This window comes from Plecotus auritus (assembly GCF_963455305.1).
Source record: "Plecotus auritus genome assembly, chromosome: 10".
Lineage (NCBI taxonomy): Eukaryota > Metazoa > Chordata > Mammalia > Chiroptera > Vespertilionidae > Plecotus > Plecotus auritus.
Genome location: NC_137785.1, coordinates 38,412,785 through 38,432,690, shown reverse-complemented (window position 1 = coordinate 38,432,690; position 19,906 = coordinate 38,412,785). Strand labels below are relative to the sequence as shown.

General features: G+C 40.7%; 1 protein-coding gene across 2 annotated transcripts in view; it reads right to left on the bottom strand.

Moving 5' to 3' along the window:
* Positions 1-19,906, bottom strand: part of MAF (MAF bZIP transcription factor) — a 347,464-nt gene that overhangs the window by 213,862 nt on the left and 113,696 nt on the right. The window lies entirely within an intron of this gene.

Below are 19,906 nucleotides of genomic sequence, written 5' to 3'. Positions count from 1 at the left end.
AGCAGACCAGTCAAGTGTCACCTAAAAACAAGTATGTCCACTTGCATTCTCATTAACTTAATCTTAACACAATTTAAAAAATTGTGAGTTTTAGGTCATTTGCAGTGTTCCCTTATTAGGTGGAAATTGTCTTTTATTGGCTTTACTTTCTAACAGATATGAACTTGCTCAAAAGAGGCTACCATAAAATGCACCTGCATTGGAGAAATGTCCATCCATCAATGTAGACTCTCGTAAAGAATTCGAAGTATTAGATAAATTGTTTCCATTAAGCTGGAAATACTCCTTCGGGTGTGAGCTTCTAATTCATGAGTTGCTGTAAACTGACTCAAATAATGAGACTTTTTTTCCTTGGGCTGATAATAATCTAGTAGAAAACTGACTGAATCCCTAAAGAAGATATTATCTAATGGTTTCTACAATTGTTCTGAAGTCCAAACAAAGCTGTTGTATTAAAATGTGGGTTTTGTAAGGCTATGATTTTGTCTGGCTGTTTTATTCCTATTTTACCAAGAAAGTGTGATATTTGACTGACATCTGGGTAGATGGATGGTAATCAGAGCTGTGGTCCATGGAGAGATTAAGAGAGAAATCAAGAGCTGATAAAAACTGAAATCAGAAGAAGAAATGCGGCCGCAGTTAAAGTTTTTACATTTCTCTGTTTTGGAAAAGCACCAGGCAGCACACAGTAAATGAGAAGGAAGCTTGATGGAAAAGTCTGCTGATCACTAGGGCCGACAGTAGACATTGGTATCCCTTTTCTTCACGATAATGTTCCAGGATTGCTGTCTGGGGTTAATTTAGGTTAATCATATCCCCCAACATAAGGCAATCTCACCTATCACAGCAACAGTCCTGAGTCTCACAGAATGTGTCCCTTTATTGCAATTGTAGGAGGAAAAGCACATCAACTCTGAAAGGCATAAGGCGACTTGGTCTGTAAATAAAATGCTATCGGCCAGCTTTAGTGTGCTGCACCATCCAGTTAAATGCAGCATGTGTTTAATGAATGTGTACTATCTGCCAGGAATGCAGGTTAGATAATTAATGTAGAGAAGCATTTATAAGTGCCTACTGTGTGCAGGCATGCGGACCCTGACTGTCCACAGGTTGCTCAGATTACTCTAAAATGTGATCAGATGATAGCAGAGGGACCAGGGAAAGATCCTCAAAGACCACTCCTCTTCCCCTTTATCAATGTCCTTGTCAGCTAAATCATCAAAAGAGGAAGTTGAGACCTTGCCTTCCTCGAAGTATTTCAGGCTGTGTCAAAACTCTTTCAATATTATTTTGTGGTTCAGGATATGATCCTGAAACTCAACTGCAGCTGGTTGTTGAAAAATGCAAATAAGTCACATGTTCAGGCTTCAAATGTAACATTCTTCTCTGAGTCAGCAAAATGTTGGAAAGATATACATTTAAAGTGTCTTTTTATTACAACAGTAAAATATGATCATTGAAAAAAAATCCAGACAACACAGGAGAAAATAAATAAATAAATAAATAAATAAGCAAAAAATATTCCCTTTCCCCAAGCCCCTTATGCTTATAAACTTCTTTCAATGTTTAAGGTCGATGCTTCCAGACTTTTGCTATGTCTATCTAACCTTGTATCCATTGAGTTTTAAGTGCTTGGAAGTCAAACCACTGTATGCACTTCTAGCTAAGTAGAGCATATTAATATTTACCGAGCACTACATGTGTGCAGGCCTCTCCGTGCTTTGCATACATAAGTTCATAGCCATCATATACTATAGGGGTTGGTAAATTTTGGCCCTCAGGCCAAAACTAGTCCCCACCTGCTTTTGTAAATAAAGTCCTATTGGAACACAGCCACTTCCATTTATTTACATGCGGTCAGGAGCTGTTTTTGTGCTACCATAGCAGAACTGAGTAGCTGCAACAGACACAGTATGGCCTACAAAGACTAAAATATTTACTATTCAACCTTTTCCTGGAAAAGTTTTCTCACCCCTGAAATAGTAGGTAACTATGCGAAGGCAAAGAACTAGATGGATATAAAACAGATATTAACACAGGTTAAATGATGAGTGAATCTAAATATTTTATCAGTGTTGTATTATCTAAATTTTCAATTATTATGCAGATATTACATTTGTGGCTTATTCAATTCTAAAATAAATTCCATATGAACAAACTGAGGAACTATTACCACAAATGCAGACAATTTATAACTGGCGTTTTCACTGTTTGCATGTAAACACAATATCCTAAATGGGATTTCTTTTTGTTTAAGCGTTTGTAAACACAATTTTATAAAATGACATTTTTGCAATAATATTTACCTTATCATTTTCTAAGAACATATATTTTCTTAGAGATTTGAGAGTGTGGCAGACACTGGTAGCTTGATCATCATATCTGCTGCTTCTTCTACTTGGGAAGCTAGAGTACACCTCTCAGCTCCCTTTGAAGTGAACATCATCATGCACTTAAGTTCTGCTCAAAGGGATGTGTCAAAGTTGAAGTGTCCCACGTCTAGACCTGGTTCATAAAAATCCCTCTGCTAATGCCTCCTCCATTTGGCTGACATGGAGATAACCTCCTGGGTACATTTGGGAAGCACATAATAAAGATGGCAGAGCCACAAGGTGGAAAGAACCTGGGCCTCCTAATTAAACTTGGAGGAGAGTCACCCAGGAGAGACACCTATTATGTGAGTGAGAAGTAAATTTTGTATCAAGCCTTTGAGATGTCGGGGTTTACCTGTTATCTTTTTTAATGAGAGTTCACTGTATTTATGGAGCTAGCTGTTGACATATGGCTTTGAGATGAAGAAATGACATAGAATCCCTTTACTAGATAATGTCATTCAATAGCTTCCCCTTTAAATAAAAGTACTAGAGACGCCTTTTGTACCTCTGTCAACTGGTACTCAATCACAATGAGTAAGTGGTACCTAACGCTCTCACCTAAGCCTTTGTCTGCCTCTGTTCCTAGTTCTCTACTCCAGCAGTAACTGTGCCCTTAGGGACCACCTCAATCTCTCTCCTGCCAGCATCATATTCACCATGTTTCCTGGTCAAGCCTTTTCCTCTCTGCCACATGGTGTTGGGTTCCATGTAACTTAAGATGCCATCCGGTAACAATTTTTACATTTATCAACCAGGATACTTTCTCACCTACTGACTCCTATATGTCTTGATAGAAGATAAAGCACCATTCTGCCATCAGCAAGGAAGCAATGTAGATAAATTCCATGCCATTTATAATTCATTCCACCTTCATTAAGTATTCATACACGACTTATTGGCACATCACCTAAGTATTCTATGTAATAGAAAATAGAATAGCTAGAAGAGACTGGGAGAGGCTGGTTTATTAGGAGACTGAGAGAGAGGAAATAATTGCGTTGCTGTATCCCTTACCCCATGCTTCTTCTTGCAGGAAAATTTTCTGGACAGGTCAGTCATAAGTGAATTAGATAGCTACCTTGAGGGTGAACTGAACAGCACCAGTAAGAAGATCACTGCTATCCTCATTCATTATTTTAACCCACGTTTACTGGAGACCTACTTTGGCAGGTTCTGAGAATAAAACAGATATCCCCTTCTTGAAGGCTGTACTTCTTAAGCAAATACAGAAAAAGCCCAGTGAATCCATACTAGAAATGTTAAACCACTAGCTTCTTATTAAAAATTAATTTCTCTGATCACCAATAGTTATAAATACAACATTAAGTCACAACATATAACTAGGATAGGCAAAATGTATTAACATCGTACAACATACCAATTACCAGACTGATAAGTACTGTATGAATTGTCTCATTTAATTTTCATAAGAACTCTGAGATTTAATTTCTATTATTTGTGCCCATTTTACAGCTGAAAACATTGAGGTTCTTAGAGATTATATAATTGTTAAAAGCACAACAATAAATCATTGACTAAGGAGAGGCTCATGTCTATTTGGACCCAGAGCCCATGCCTGTAAGCCTTCAGTGTTATGGGTTCCCTAAGACAGAACGTTATCCCAACAATGAGACATCAAAGTAAAAGCATGGGTAGTCAGGAGGCCTCTGAAGAGTCAGAGGAAGGAGATAATAGAAGAAGGCAACCAGGCATTGAAGATCAATAGTGCACACCTCATGGTTTTGCAATACTGGCTTTTATTACTTGTCACAGATGGCACCCAAACCAACCCAATTTGGCAGCGTAGAGAAAAAGGAAGAACCCCTGTCTGTTCATTCATTTTCAGTGATATCAAAGAGTTATTCTTCATACTTACAAAAGAATTATTCAGCACCCCTCTCCTAATGGAAACTACTCTTGAATTCAAGTCTTGAGGATAAATTTAGGATTGGTCATATCCCTACAAACTGTTCTTTCAAACATCTATTTTTCCATGAATTGATCCTCTGAATTTGGCCAATTCAGCAGGGCTGGCCATCTTCAGGTCAATCCCATCCATGAAAAAGGCTCTGGAAATCATGGTCCCATCTTTTCCACATAACAAGTGATCTGGCAAAAAATTTCCACCATTCTTTGTCAGTTCCCTGTGTCTACCATTTCTCTTAAGGGGCAACATTGCTTAGATGGTCATATTAGTCAGAAGTAGCTTTGAAGTGAAACAATGATGTGCTCCAAGCTAACTTCAGAAGAAAGCCTACTATATATTAAGAGATCAAGGGAGCTTTCTTTTGGGGGTGAAAAATATAGCACTTAACTTTAAAAACTATGTTCTTTGCTCCATGATTTTCCATTAACTATTAGATGTTCTAAATAGAAAATGGACTAAAGCATGGCCCCTGCCTTGAGGAAACTCCAATCCAGTAGATGAGTATACGCATACAGTAACTTTTACCTTATCTTAGACTAGAGGCCCGATGCACGGAGATTCATGCAAGAATAGGCCTTCCTTCCCCTGGCTGCCGGCACCGGCTTCCCTCCTGCACCCAGGACCTGGGCTGCTTCGCTCCTGCTGCTGCCAGGCACCCGGGACCCGGGCTGCTTCACTCCAGCCACCACTGCCACCTACCAGGGGCATGCTCCAAGCTGTGCCACGGCCACTTGGCGCACGCCCCCACCCCTGGTGTGTGTCTGCCCATCTGTGCGTGCAGCTCCTCCTGAGCTTTTGTGATGCAGCCTCCTCCTGAGCTGGTCATGACCATTATGGCATCCTGGCCTAATTTGCATATTACCTCTTTTTATATATATAGATAAGGGGATTGGAAAATGCCCAATGGGAGCATGAGATATCTTTAACTCCTACTACAGCCAAAATATCTCTAGAAGACATCTTTCAAATTGACCAAAAACACCTTTTTTTCCCCATACTAATGAGGTGGTTTTTATTTCCACCTGACTTAAAAAAGATGCATCCAACATACTTACATTTAAAAACTAAATTCAAATCAAGTGGGTGAAGATAGTTCCTGTTAAACAGGCAAGTACCACATTTTTACTAATAACAATAAAAACAAATTAATATGGGTGTTCCTTTGATGCAGAGACAAATTCTACAGGGAAAACAGGGAGTTAAATTCTCTCTATGTCCCAGTCATCTGCAAATTACTTACCTATCAACCCTGCGCAGCACACAGCTGTGTCCACACCACATAAAGTCTGTGTGCTAACATACAGCCCTGGAAATCGCCCTGTGTGGAAGACTTCACCACAGGATTTATGGAAACTATCTAATTATTCTACTCAGTTCCATTCACTCCCATTATGGTCCCTATTTAAAGCCTCTATGGAAAAGGCCATTTATCTCCAGGGACAAATTGTCAGAGCAGTGTTTTATTGACAGAAATATACCCATTCTGTTTGACAGCAACCCAGCAGGAGATAAACATTTCTCCTTCACAACAAGTCCAAGGAATTAGGGCCTTGGAGGTCTACACATTACAAAGGAATCCCCTCACATTCAAGACATGCTTACTGGAGGAACCCACTGGGTTGATGAATAAACACTGATGCTTCCAGACCTCTCTATTTTAAACTGTGCTTAGGGCTTAGGAGAAGGTGATTAGCTACTAAGTCAACTCAACAAGACAAAGCTGTTCATTACAACCCAATGCTAAGTAACAGATGACAGAAGTCCCCTTTGCTGAGCAAGGACATTCTACATCATGACCTTAGAATATCACTACTCAGTTCTTCATACCCTGGCAGCCAGCTCCCAGAAACAAGATAATAACTCAAGTTCTACCTCTCATTCAGGTGGACTCTTCCCAGAGCCTCCTGTTCTTTATGAGACATTTGGTTAAAAGTTAAATTTTTAATAGGAATGATTCTACTGATATGCAAATGAATGTTGATTCTTTGCAGCACAGAAGAGTAAATATATTAATTTATTTCTACAAAGCCCTGTTTAGAAAATACAAACACACACATACACACACATATATGTATGTGAACTTGGAGCTTATGTATTTGCCTGGGTACTTCTATGAGAACTGATAGGAAATTTGGGTCAAACGTAACCTTGCAGGGACTTAAGGATTGACGGATGTGGTGGTCATCGCTGTTGGACAGAAAACCTGCTTTAAAGATGAATACACTCTCTTGATTAGGATGAAGTTGAAAGGAGCCATTCTTTTCAAAAGAATAACTCTCCCTGAATTAATTTCCAAATGAGATCTGCAGGAATTTTCTGTGCAACAAGTGTCACCTGCAATTTGCCCCATGGTTTGACACAGCTTCCCTCCCAGCTCCATGGACTGTGTAAAGGACAGCACCTAAAAGCCAGGCACCTCTCCATAATTGAGTAGCACTTGAATTTTTTTTTAGCATGATCCCATTCGGACAATGATACTACATGGAATGAAACGACTAATAATAATACTAAAAATGTCAAGTGCAATATCACAATATGTCAGTATATTTTCATTCAACCATGTCAGCAGCAAATCCAATCTGAAATATGCTGACAATAGTGGAGCTATGAAAACCAATACACTTGATAAGCCAGCCATCCAATAAATTATATATGTGTACATATACATTTGTATGTACTATCCACAAAAGTGGGAGACATGGGCTAGGGGACTTCTGGATGGCATGGCACATTACAGAAGCAGTTAGTTTATACTCGACATTCTGTCTACCTCAAATTAGGAGTTAGCTTAATATGTAGTGACAGGATAGGCACCCCAGAGTGATCAAGGCACCCCACGGAGGTCATGGTATCTTTCATCAGGGCATGAAATGCCACCACAACTGAAATTGGGACCAGCATTTTCCAGTGCTACCTCCCACTGTATGGAAAAGAGGGTGGTGCCCATATCCCATAGAAGCCTTATTATTACATTATTCCAGAATGTTGACTCTACTATATTCTCATTTTTTAAAAGAAATCCACAATCATTATGTGTCCTCTGATTGCTCATTGGAGAAAATTTTTAAAAAGATGGTTGATCAAAAAGAAAATAAAAATTGCCCATTATTCTATCATCTGGAGAATAGCACTTAAGATTTTGGTATATGGAATTGTGCGTGTGTGTGTGTGTGTGTGTGTGTGTGTGTGTGTGTGTGTGTTTGTGTATGATGTGCCGTTAGTGTATGATTATCAGCTGAATACGACTCACATCTCATTTCTCTCCCTAAAACCTCTCCATTAGCTATAAGATTGGACAGAACTGTGGAAAACATGAGCACCTTCTTTTCCTTTCTCCTGTAGTCATGAGAACACACGTGTTTCTCTGAGCATCTATGGGTAGAGCAAGCACAAGTGAATTCTTCTGTTGCTCTCTATTACCAACTGACGACTGCTTTGCCAACAACAGAACCCACTTTGCTTTCAGAGGCTCTGGACCAGCTGTGGGCAAACTAGGGCCCACGGGCCAGATCCGGCCCGTTCGGCTGTTCTATCCGGCCCGCGGAGCCGAAAGAGCAGAGGGTTCTCTTGCTCTCCCCTCCGCTCCTTTACTTTGAATTTATATTAGTTCACACAAACACTCCATCCATGCTTTTGTTCCGGCCATCCGGTCCAGTTTAAGAACCCATTGTGGCCCTCGAGTCAAAAAGTTTGCCCACTCCTGCTCTGGACTGAGTTTCTTCATTTCACGTTTTTATGTGTTTAAATCATTTAGTGACATAGGAAAATATTAACAGCTTACAAAGACTGGGGAAAATAGCTTAAAAAATAGATGCCAATTTGACTTAACTACAATGACCTAAATACCGATCCTGGACAGCTCAAGAAGGAGAGTGGGGGGAGTGGAATTCTACTCTCTTCTTTGTGAATTTCTGTGTTGTCCAAAAATTAAACAATAAGCACAATTGACTTTTTAATAAAAAGAATAGCAATATTAATGATAAAAATGATTGGTCTGTTTAGTTTATGTCCTTAGACTGTCATTGTTATTTTCAGTGTCTTGGTTAAAAAAATACCATGAAGGATATTGTCTGACTCTGTGCATTAGCCAAAGGTCAAAGGGAAAAGTTTAGTTCTCTCCTTGCTTGGGCATTGTCTTGGGTAGATTCACTAAGAAATGCTTTTCCCCCAGGGGGTCATCTCATTCTCTGGAAATTTTGCAGAGATGCATGAAAAGAGGTTTTTGTTTTGTTTGGTTTTTTACTTAAACATTTATGTTAGTTCTTTTTTCTCCTAGCTTTACAGGGAAGAAAATGAGTTATGAAACATGTTACACAGCAGTTAACATTTACTGACTAAGTGCTCTTTGTGCACAATCTTCATTCTCTCCATTACAATAAGGTAGGTGCTATTCTTCTTTCAATGTTTAGAACAGGTGACTAAGATCAGTCCATCAGAGGCAGAGCCCAGGGCTCAAATACAGTTTTGTCTGATATAAGAGTTCATTCTCTGAACCATGATGGCATACATATATGATTAGAGGGAGAAATGCAGGATATCCCAATATCATGTTCACAGATATTCTTCCAGTCTCTCCCACCTACTATGTGCCAAGGATTGTTCTACTGACTAGGGCTACTACAGTAAACAAAACATTAAATACACTGTTCTCATGGGCCTTATGCTCCCAGGGAGAGTTTTGTTATGTGTCAAATACTATTTATGGATTGTCTCATGTGCAATTGTCTAGTCCTCCATCAATAACATACTCTCAGCCCTATTTTTAAACTTCATATTTCTGTTGACTTTATCCCAAGATATTTTAAAGTTTTCATTTTTATTACATATGTCCCTTCCCCCACAACATATTCCATTTCTTTATTGCTAATATTCAGACAATTGATTTTAAAGTATATAAAATATTTTCCTTTTTTTTCTTTCTCTTGTCTTCAGCTCTGCAAATTTGCTGTTGCCGAGTCTCCTTAGACTCCTATTACTTCACACACTTTAGAGGCATAGAGCAGAACGCGCGTGGAACTGGTACCTAAAACACTGACTCCAACATACATTTGCAAATTTTAGGAACCTCTGGCCCTTTGTCTATAAAGTAGGCATAATACTAATGGTTTCAGTAGCCTTGCTAAGCATTTGAGTTGATGAATGCCTGGTTTATTTTAAATGTCATTTGTTCATTCTTAGAATGTAGGATATATGTGATAGAACACTCAGATAATACTTCCTTAAGGGTGGTATATTTAGTTACGGTATGTTGGTTTCTATAACAAACAGCCCCAAATTTCAGTGGCTTAATATAACAACATTTATTTCTTGCTCACATGGCCATTCAACGTGGATGTTTGCGGTCAGCTGTATCTCTTGGGCCACTCTCCTCCAAGGGAAGGCTTGGGGAACTAGGCTCCTTCCATCTTGTGTGTCCATGCTCCTCCAGGTCCTTGGAAACATCTCAGTCCAGCCAGCAGATGAGACAGAGAGGTCATGAAGGAATGCAGAGAAGGCTTTCCATGTTATGCCAGGTCAGGAAAAATCTTTATCACCTCCCCCTGGCAAATTTAACTGCAAAGAATGCTCAGAAATGTAGTCTGCTATGTGCCCAGGAAGAAGAGCTAGGATTTGGTGAGTATATAGCAGTCTCTGCCATAGGTACTATTTGGGTAAAGAGGAGAAGGCACTTATGTCCATGTGGTTACTATTTGGGGAAAGGAGAGAGAACACTTGTGTCCTTGTGGTTATTCTGAAAATAGTCCAGGAAAATGGAGATGACCCCTAAGTAAGCAAGTCCCTTCCTCCTTTGTCCAGCATTCTACCTTCTTTCACCCCAAGGACTGGGTGATCTATGATTTCTCTTTAGCAAAACCGGTCCTAACATGTTTTTTGGGTTGTTTTTCTGGCTGTCTATTAAGAGGTTGGAAGACTGAAGGACTGAATCCAAGTTTGTTGTTCTAGTATATGAGAAGGTACCATCACCTCTTCCATTTGACCTCAGGCCTCCCTGCGCTGCCCTTGGAATGGAGGCTCTGGCTCCCTCCACTCACCCCACCTTTCCCCTGTCAATACAGGCCTAGCAGCAACTCAGCCCCACACAAACTCTCTGGTTCATTCAGCTTTGGGAAAATAATAACAATAATAATAGCAACAATGGCTAATAATTATTGATCTTCTTAACATATTTCATTTTGCCAACAATTCTATGAGGGAGTCAATTTTATTATTCCCATTTTCAGGCAAGGAAACTGAGAGCCAATCTTATAGGGTAAAAACTTACTCAAAGTCTCACAGTGGGAGGAAAGATGTGAGCACAAGCAGCAATCTGACTACAGAGTCCTCAATATGAGCAACTGTACTGTGAGATTTGAAATATTCCTCATTGCTCTGAGTTCAAAGTCTAAACTTCTTACTCCAGCTAACAGCTCCCTCCTGGTCTGGCCTCTGGTTTCCTCTCCAGACTCACCTCACCTCCTGTCAACAGTGCACGCACACTCACATATAGTGGACAGATCTCTGACAAGGGTGACAAAGACACACAATGGAGAAAGGATGGTGTCTTCAATAAATGGTTCTAGTAAACTGTATATCTACATGGAGAAGTATGAAATTGGACCCTTATCTTACACCATACACAAAAGTAAAATCAAAATGGATCAAAGACAAAAACGTAAGACTGAATCCATAAAACTACTAGAAGAAAATATAAGGAAAAACTTCATGACATTGGTCTAGGCAATGTTTTTTTTTTGTTTTTTTTTTGTTTGTTTGTTTTGTGTGTGTGTGTGTGTGTGTGTGTGTGTGTTTGGTTTTTTTTTAATGTGATGTCAAAACACAGGCAACAAAAGCAAAAATAGACAAGCTGGATTGCATTAAACTAACAAGCTTTGGCATAGCAAAGGAAACAATCAACAGAGCTAAAAGTCAACCTATGGAATGAGAGAAAATATTTGCAAACCATGTATCTAGTAAGTGGTTAATATCTACAATATATAAGAAACTCAAACAACTCAATAGCAAAATAAATAAACAAATAACAACCCAGTTAAAAATGGATTAAGGACCTAAATAGATATTTCTAAAACAAACAAATAAACAAAAAACCAACAACAACCCACAAACATGCAAATTGCCAACAGATGTATGAAAAGGTACTCAATATCACTAATCATTAGGAAAATGAAAATAAAAATCACAGTGAGATATTGCCTCAAAATTATAAGAATGGCTATTCTAAAAAAAATAAGTGTGGAAGATGTGGAGAAAAGAGAAAACTTGAACATTTTTGGTGAGAATGCAAATTGGTAGAACTATAGAAACAGTATGGAGGTTCTTTTAAAAAAACAGAATTACATATGATCCAAAAATCCTACTTATGAATATACATCCTAATAAAATGAAATAAAATCAGTATCTTGAACATATATCTGCACTCCCATATTCATTGCAGCATTATTCACAATAGCCAGAATATGGAAACAACCTAAATGTCCTAAATGCTTGTCAATGAATGAATGGATAAAGAAAATGTAACACACACACACACACACACACACACACTGGACTATTACTCAGCCTTAAAAAATAAGGAACTCCTGCCATTTGCAACAACATGGATGAACTTGGAGTACATTATGCTAAGTGAAATAAGTCAGTCACAGAAGGACAAATATTGCATGATCTCACTTATATGTAGAATCCAAAATAGTCAAACTCAGAAGCAGAAAGAAGAATGGTGGTTGGCAGGGGGTGGAGAAATGGGGAGATATTGGTCAAAGGTACAAAGTTTCAGTCATGCATGATGAGCAGGTTCTGGAGATATACTGTGTGGCTCGGCGACTCTAATAACAATGATGTGTCATGTGCTTGAAATTTGCTAAGAAGGTAGATCTTAAGAGTTCTCACCACACACACACACACACACACACACACACACACACACGGCAACTATCTGAGGAGATGGATATGTTAAGTAGCCTGATTGTGGTCATTATTTCACAGTGTACATGTATATCAAAATATCAAGTTGTAAGTTTTAAGTATATACAATTTCTATTTGCTAATTACACCCAAATAAAGCTGGAAAATAAAGAAAAAATTTTTTGAAAATGTAAAATTAGGCTGAAATATACATACACATGCATACCTGCACGCACACACATACACACACACACAGCCACCTATGTGTATGCACACTCCAGCACAAAGCAGATTCTGATTTCATTTCCTTGAGTCACCCATGCTTTCTTGCCTTTGGACCTATACTACATGCTTACTGAGCACCTCATAAGTGGCAGACACAGCTTTAGATACTAGGGATATAGAAGTGACCAACACAGACCAATAACTTGCCTCTATTAAGTTTCTGTTCTTATGGGAGAGCTAGATACTAAGCAAGTAAAATAGAAATCTGTATTTTGGGACATTGCTTAGCATTATGAAGACACATAAATCAGAGTAAGAGATTAGAGAGTGGCAGAGGGGAGGGCTGTTACAATCAGGGTGCTGAGAGAAGGCTCACTCTAGGGAATGACTATTTTAGTCCATGGGCATTTTCAGTGCCATAAGAATGGCTGCCCCATAAAGTTGGGGAAGAAAACTATTAAGGCAAGAGGAACAGCAATGTACAGGCCAGAGGTGGGAAGAGCTTGTCTTATTTAAGAAACAGAGAGCAGGTCCCTGTAGCTGGGGGGCAAGGCAATAATGGCCAAGATGGGCTCAGAGAAGGGGCCAGGCCAGTCCACATAGGGCCCAGGGCTCTGGTAAGGAGTTGGGATTCATCTAGAGACAGTGGAAGACACTGGGTGGTTGTAAGATCATAATGATATGATCTGATTTACATTTTAATAAGATGATTCTTGCTGCTCCTGTTAAATGCCAACTTATCTTGACACCCTGAAAGGCTTCCTTCCATCCTGTTTTAAGACAGCAGAAGCAGGTATCATTAACACCCAACAACAGTTTGATTTGAAAACCCCATGTCTTCCATGAATCACGGCAAATTTGCTTTGTTGAGAACATTGACATTACTGGTATCCAGCTACCACACCAACTATACTCACTGAGCCCTGTTCATTATGGACAGTGGAACTGAGCATGTTGGTCTCTCGCCCAAGTCAGCCCCTTCTGGACCAAGATGGGGTAAGAAACAAACCATGTGATGGGTCGCAGGATTGGTGGGCACAGTTGACACCCAGGCTGGCACTGGATGTGTAAATATGTGCATTTCTCCCAATCTTTAGGCCTCTTCTTTTGAAAATTCCTTAACACTTGTTTATTAAGATTTTTCTCTAAATTACATTATCTTTTTTTTTCCTTGATGTAGTAGATCCCATGGTGAACGTGGAAATGTGGGCTGTATCTCTAATTTCATTGTTTTTGTAGGCCTGTTGTTCTATCACGCACCATCCCGCCCTAAAACAAATACAAACTGACATTGCTTCTGTAAGAAGAGCATTAAATAGACAAAATCCTAGGAAGAGCTCAGGCTGCAAAAATTGCTAGGGACGACAAAAAGGGCTTTTTGAGCTATGTTTGGAGCAAGAAGGAAAAGGAAGGGATCGGGAGCAGATGATGCAATTCGAACAGATGACAACGAGAAAGCAGAAGTCCTCTCTCCTTCTGCTTCCACCTTCTCCCCTCAGGAACAGGATCTAAAGCTGGGAAGGATCAAGCACACGTTGTTTCCAACGAATTAACATTCATTTAGGAACAGGGACACAGGGTTGCTGCAAACACCGGAGTAGTGACTCACATGACTCCTGGCACCAGGCAGGGGAAATACAAGGGTGAAGCTTGTGGAGACGTGACTGGGGGCTAAGTGAGAGGACACGGGAAACAGGGTGCTGGGGGCCACAGCTGATGCAGAATGGGCCTGTCCTGTCTTTAAATTTTTCAAGACAAAGCAGACTTTGAGTGATGTTACATTTGCATTGCCCAGTTTTTTTAAATGCCAACAAGGAATTCAAGATTCTTTTTCCAAACACCATGCAAACCCACAGAACACCTACCTGCTGAGTGGCCTCAGCCCAAAGCTGACCCTTTGGAAATTTTGTGCTAAATGAATTTGGCTCTGAAGGGGACCTGGTACATGGCATCACCGAACACTGCAACCACTGGTAGGAAACAATTTATGTGATGGATCATAGGAAAATGTTGTCCAAGATTTCCGAAAGGGTCAAGATTGATTCTTCAACGTAGGCTAGTCCCTGACGCTGATTTCCAGCAAATTCAAGAACAGGTACTAAAAAATAGTAAGTACTGCAAGAAAGACAGGCATAGGATGTAGTTGCCATTACAGCTTGACTAAGATCAAGGACTTTTATAAAGAGCTATTAGACTGGGAGTTCAAGGAAATTGTGTAGAAATGGCTTAAAAGGTACAAGACAAAATCTAAGCTAGGGTGCATAGTAATTTTAGGTTAATTTGTGGCTGGGTACCCAATCAAATCCTAAAGATGCTGATTAATGGATCAACAACCACCAGTGGTGAGAAGGTCTTTAGCAATCATTCCATGGGGACCTAACATTTGAAGTATTTTTTTGAAGTATCTTTATTAACCATCTGGATGAAGAACTGATGGCAGAATATATTCTAAAACCATAAAACATTTTTTTTCATTAGACTGATCTTTGTGTTTCAGTTCCATTATCACTAGCCATGTGGCTTTGGCCAACTTACTTCATCTCTCTAATCTTCATTTTCCTTTCCTGCAATGTGGAAGCTATAAAAGGTTCTATCTCCAATAGGTGCTGTGAGAAATTAATGGGTTGATACAGTAAAGGGCTTGATATGCTACCTCCCATGAGGAAAATGCTCAATATGTGTTGGCAGCCTTAATAATTAATATTCTGATCACTACATTTTTAGATATTAATCTTTTTGCAGGTCTGGACTTGGGAAAGTTGTATCCCTCTACAATTCCTTCATTGTTGAATAAAGGGGTGAATGAATGAATGAATGAATGTTACCAGAACTGAGAAGTCCAAGGCTGGGATATAGAATTAAAAGGAGCAGAGGCTTTTTCTTGCTTTTAGGGCCCTCCATTTCATTGGGGGCTCTCTCTGATGCCCTGATTAGGTTAGATGCCCCTATCAGAGCCTCACATTGCATTGATCATAACATGATGATCCTTACATTTGTACATCCCTCCCCCCCCGCCCCAGATGGGAGCTCCAAGCCAGGAGGAACATAGCTGCTTTCCTCTCCTTTACAAAAAGAGAAAACTAGTATTGCATGTTTATTGCACACTAGACACTGTGTGGGCTGTTTTACATGTGTTACAGAATCTCATTTCTGCTTACATCAATCCTATGAATAAAACTCAGTTATTATCCCCATTTTATGGGTGAGGACACTGAGGCATAGAAAAGTAAAGTTACTTGCCAAAAGCCATATAGCTTGTAAGTGGGAACTGAACCCAGCTGATTCTAGAGCTTAATTAAGCCCTTAACATCTAAGCCAGTGGTTCGCAGAGTGGGGTCCCTGGACCAGCACTATCAGTCTTATCCAGGCTCAGTTAGAAATGCAGACTCTTGGGCCATACCCCAGACCTACCAGATCAGAAATGCTGGAGGTGGGGCCTGGGGATCAGTGTCCCCACACGCTCCTCAGGGGATTCTGATGCACACTTGGGTTTGCAAACCACTGCTCTGAGCCATATTTCCACCTTGTTAAGTCTCCACCTCCTAGGCACTTAATAAACACTTAAATATGAAGCCCTGGCCGGTACCTCATTGGCTAGAGGATGGTCTTGATACATCAAGGTTGCAGGATCCATCCCTGGTCAGGGCACATATAAGAATCAATCAATGAATGCACCAATAAGTGGAACAACAAATCAACCTCTCTCTTTCTCTCTCTCAAATTAATAAATAAAATTTTATTAATAAATAAACATTTAAATTTGGAAGGGAGGAAGAGAAAGAGGATGGTAAGAAGGCAGGCAAGGAAACCTCCTCCAAAAGAACACTCTAAAGTGAGCAGATGATGCTGGGGGGTTGCCGTGGTTTGACCACACTTTAATCTCCAAATTGCAAAAACATTAACATTATTGATTGATCAGACATCAATTCGACAGAAATTTAATTAAATTAGAATGTGTCATTGAGCAGACATAGCTGCGTCATGCATAAATCTCAGGTAATAAGTTGACAAAGAGACAAGTGCCATCGATGCCCCGGTCTGGCTGAATCCATCCTCCCCCGTTTTCCTTCCTAGGCTGCAGGGAAGAAACAAGTAAAATGGGGTGAGCTCCTGATTTATGACACCCACGGAGTCCCCAGCAGTCCTGGCATCTGAGGAATGCCTTCTCCTGTGTGATTTACTGCTGCCCTAGGCTGGCCAGACAGCTGGGGGGATGCCCCTGACTGAGTCCAGCCCTCGGCTAAAATGCTGACCCATACTTAGCTCTCCTGGGTGAGAGGATTAACACTCAGGGTGTCCTCACTGCGAATGTGTCCTCTGGAGGGAGCCGAGTCCTCAGGGGGCGGGAGACCTGCTCTGGCTGGCCTGTCTGCCCTCGCTTTGAGAATGTATTTTGGTGTCAGTGATCAGCTGCACCTGCTGTCCCAGAAACAGGTCTGGAGCAAGCCCAGGGTGCTCCAGCCTCAGGCAAAAGTATCCTCACTTTGCATAGCCCCGGCTCACCCTGGGCAGGCCAGGGGCACTGGCACTGAGGGGCAGGCAGAGTGCACCAGGAGGTGCAGACAGTAGAAATGTGGCCCCCGTGCCTGGAGAGGCCCAAATTCTTTGGGATGGGCAAGGGGTGGCTGAGGACAAGATAATCCAGGGACAGAAAAGAAACCAGAGAAGCAAGTGCTCTGGGGAGCATTACAAATCACAAGGCTATTCTTGTCCTTGGTCAGAAAGGCTAAACAGAGGAGACCCTTCTAACGGAGAGCTCTTGTACTTAATCCTCCTACTTTCTCTGATTGCCTTCAATCAATCACGGACTCACTTCCTTTTTAACAGCCATCTTCCACAAGAAGAGTGCTGCCAGAGTGACAAGAGGGTGTGCTGGGGAGGCTACAGACTGTTCTCACTTATTCCTTAACGCCCTTCATGATGTAGCCCCGATCCCCAGGCCAAGCTCTATAGCAGAGGTCAGCAAACAGCCTCCCTGCAAGCCCAACCTGGCCCACCATCTGTTTTTGTAAATAAAGTTTTATTGGAACACAGCCATATTCACATAGTGTCTATGGCTGCTTCTATGCTATGAAGGCTGTGTTGAGTGGTTGCAAGGGAGACCACCTGAATCACAAACCTGAAAATATTTATTACCTGTCCCTTTACAGACAAGATTTGCTGACCCTTATGTAACGAAATGGTGATTAGTTGAGGACCGAGCACAAAGAACATGTAGAACATAGCTCAGGATTTAGACACATCTAGGCTTAAAGACTGGTTCTCTCACCTATTTATTAGCTGTGTGGTCTTAGGTGAGTAAAGCTTCCTCTCTTAGGTTCAGTTTCCTTCCTGTATATGGGGATAATAAATTTGTCTATTTTATTGAAAAATATGATACTGAAATATGTTACAGCATAAAAAATGGTCGAGTCAAGAGCTTTTAAATAAAGGATTTCATTTAAACTCACAAATCCCCTCCTAACTAGAATCATATTATTCTCATTATACAGGTCCAAGTTAGCTTAGATTTCAAAAACTGAATAATACAAATATAGCACATCTACCCAGCTCACAAATGTGGAGTCTGCTCCTTCCTCCCCCACCCCCATCCTCTCAGACAATGCCAGTAAATTTGTAAAGAAAGGCATCACATGACCCGCCAACACTGGTCATTTTCTGGAACGTGCTCACATTTGGAACGTGAAGGATGTCCCAATACATCATATGAGTAAAGGAGATAGGAACACTGGTTCTAAGGAAGTAGGAACTTCCTTGAAATGTCCCTTTCCTTTGTCCTCTGAACTCCAACACTTGGCCTGGTTGGATCCTTGCCATCCGCCCTTTCCTGGTAGAGCTGGTCGGTGGGTGTAGGGTAAGCCATGATGCTGGGCTCCTTGAAGCTCAGAGGGACCAGGGACCAGAAGTGCAGCTGGGGGCATGGAAACAAGGGTGCCCCACTCCACTGGGGCTAGAGAAAGTGTGAGAGAAGCAGAGGGGTAACATCAGTCCTCACTGTGAGTCCCCAGAGGGCAGGTCCATGTCTTCCCACACAATACAAGTACTATTGCTAATAACAACAGCAGCCAACATTTATTTGTTCATTCACTCTTGCCAGGTACTGTGTTAAGTATATTTTATTTCTTACAATAACCTAATGGTATAGGAATTAGTATTCTCCCTGTTTTTCAACTTCAGTTAGATGATTAAAGAGGATAGACGATTTGTTTAATGTATCATAGGATGGGAAGGCAGGATTTTATTGTCCAATATGGTGGTTGGCCCATAGAAGGTACTCAATACAGGGTGGGGCAAAAGTAGGGTTACAGTTGTTCCTATGAAAAATAATACAATAATTAATAAATAATAATATGAGAATAAACTTTGTTTCACATACTCACAACTGTCAACCTACTTTTGTCCCACCTGTATGTATTTTTAAATGGATGGATAGAAGGGTAGGTAGATGGTGAACACAGGGGTGAATGCACAGATAGAGGGATATATGTGTGGCACAGGCCTGACTCCAGAACTTGTGCTCTTTGTCACTATGCACTACTGTCTCTTACTCATGTTTGTATCCTGAGAACCCAACACAGTGAGAGAGACACTCCAATTGTTTAGGTTACCGGCAAAGGACAAGAGATTGGAAACATAAAGACCAGAGTTTCCCCCAGGTCTGCCACCAGCTGTGTCAGATGCATCATCTATAATAGGGAGATAGTGCTATCTGCCTCATGGGGTTGCCATGAGGAATGGGTGGGTGGAAGGAAGGAAGGAAGGAAGGAAGGAAGGAAGGAAGGAAGGAAGGAAGGAAGGAAGGAAGGAAGGAAGGAAGGAAGGGGCATGTTACTTAATGCCTGGAAGATAGTAGGTGGTCGATAAATGGAGGCTACATCATGATTGTGTTTATTAATATCATCTATATAGACCCTCATCATCACCATTACTCCTCTAGATGTTTGTTTATACAAAATGGCAGATGTGTGCCATTTTATAGGTGCATCTTTTTGGACATTTTTTACTGGCCTGCTTTCCTGCTGATCATTCTCATTCTGCTGAGGGAGAAAAAGGTAACAAGGGTAGGGTGGTGAGATAGAAGGGGTATCTTTTATGTTTCACAAAAGAGCTCCTTTATCAATCTACAAACTTTTTCTTTCCCCTTATCTTACAGATCCTAAAAGATACAAGGACATCACAAATAGCTTGGCAGAATTCTCAACTCCAAGTGTTCAAAATACCCTGGATCACAAGCAGAGTGTTAAGAATGCTGACACTTAATAAACAATGACTATCAGACACTTTTACCCAAGTTGTCCTATTTAACCCTCACTCCAGGTTTCTGGGATCACCAGGGCATTGGTCATCCACACCCCTCACTCGGAGCATGCACCACACTGTTACATCTTGGGGAAAAACACCTATGGACCCTCATTTCTTCTCTTTAACTTTCTTCTCAGGGGGGAAGGAAGCCTCACTTCTCTTTGCAAGCCCTGGG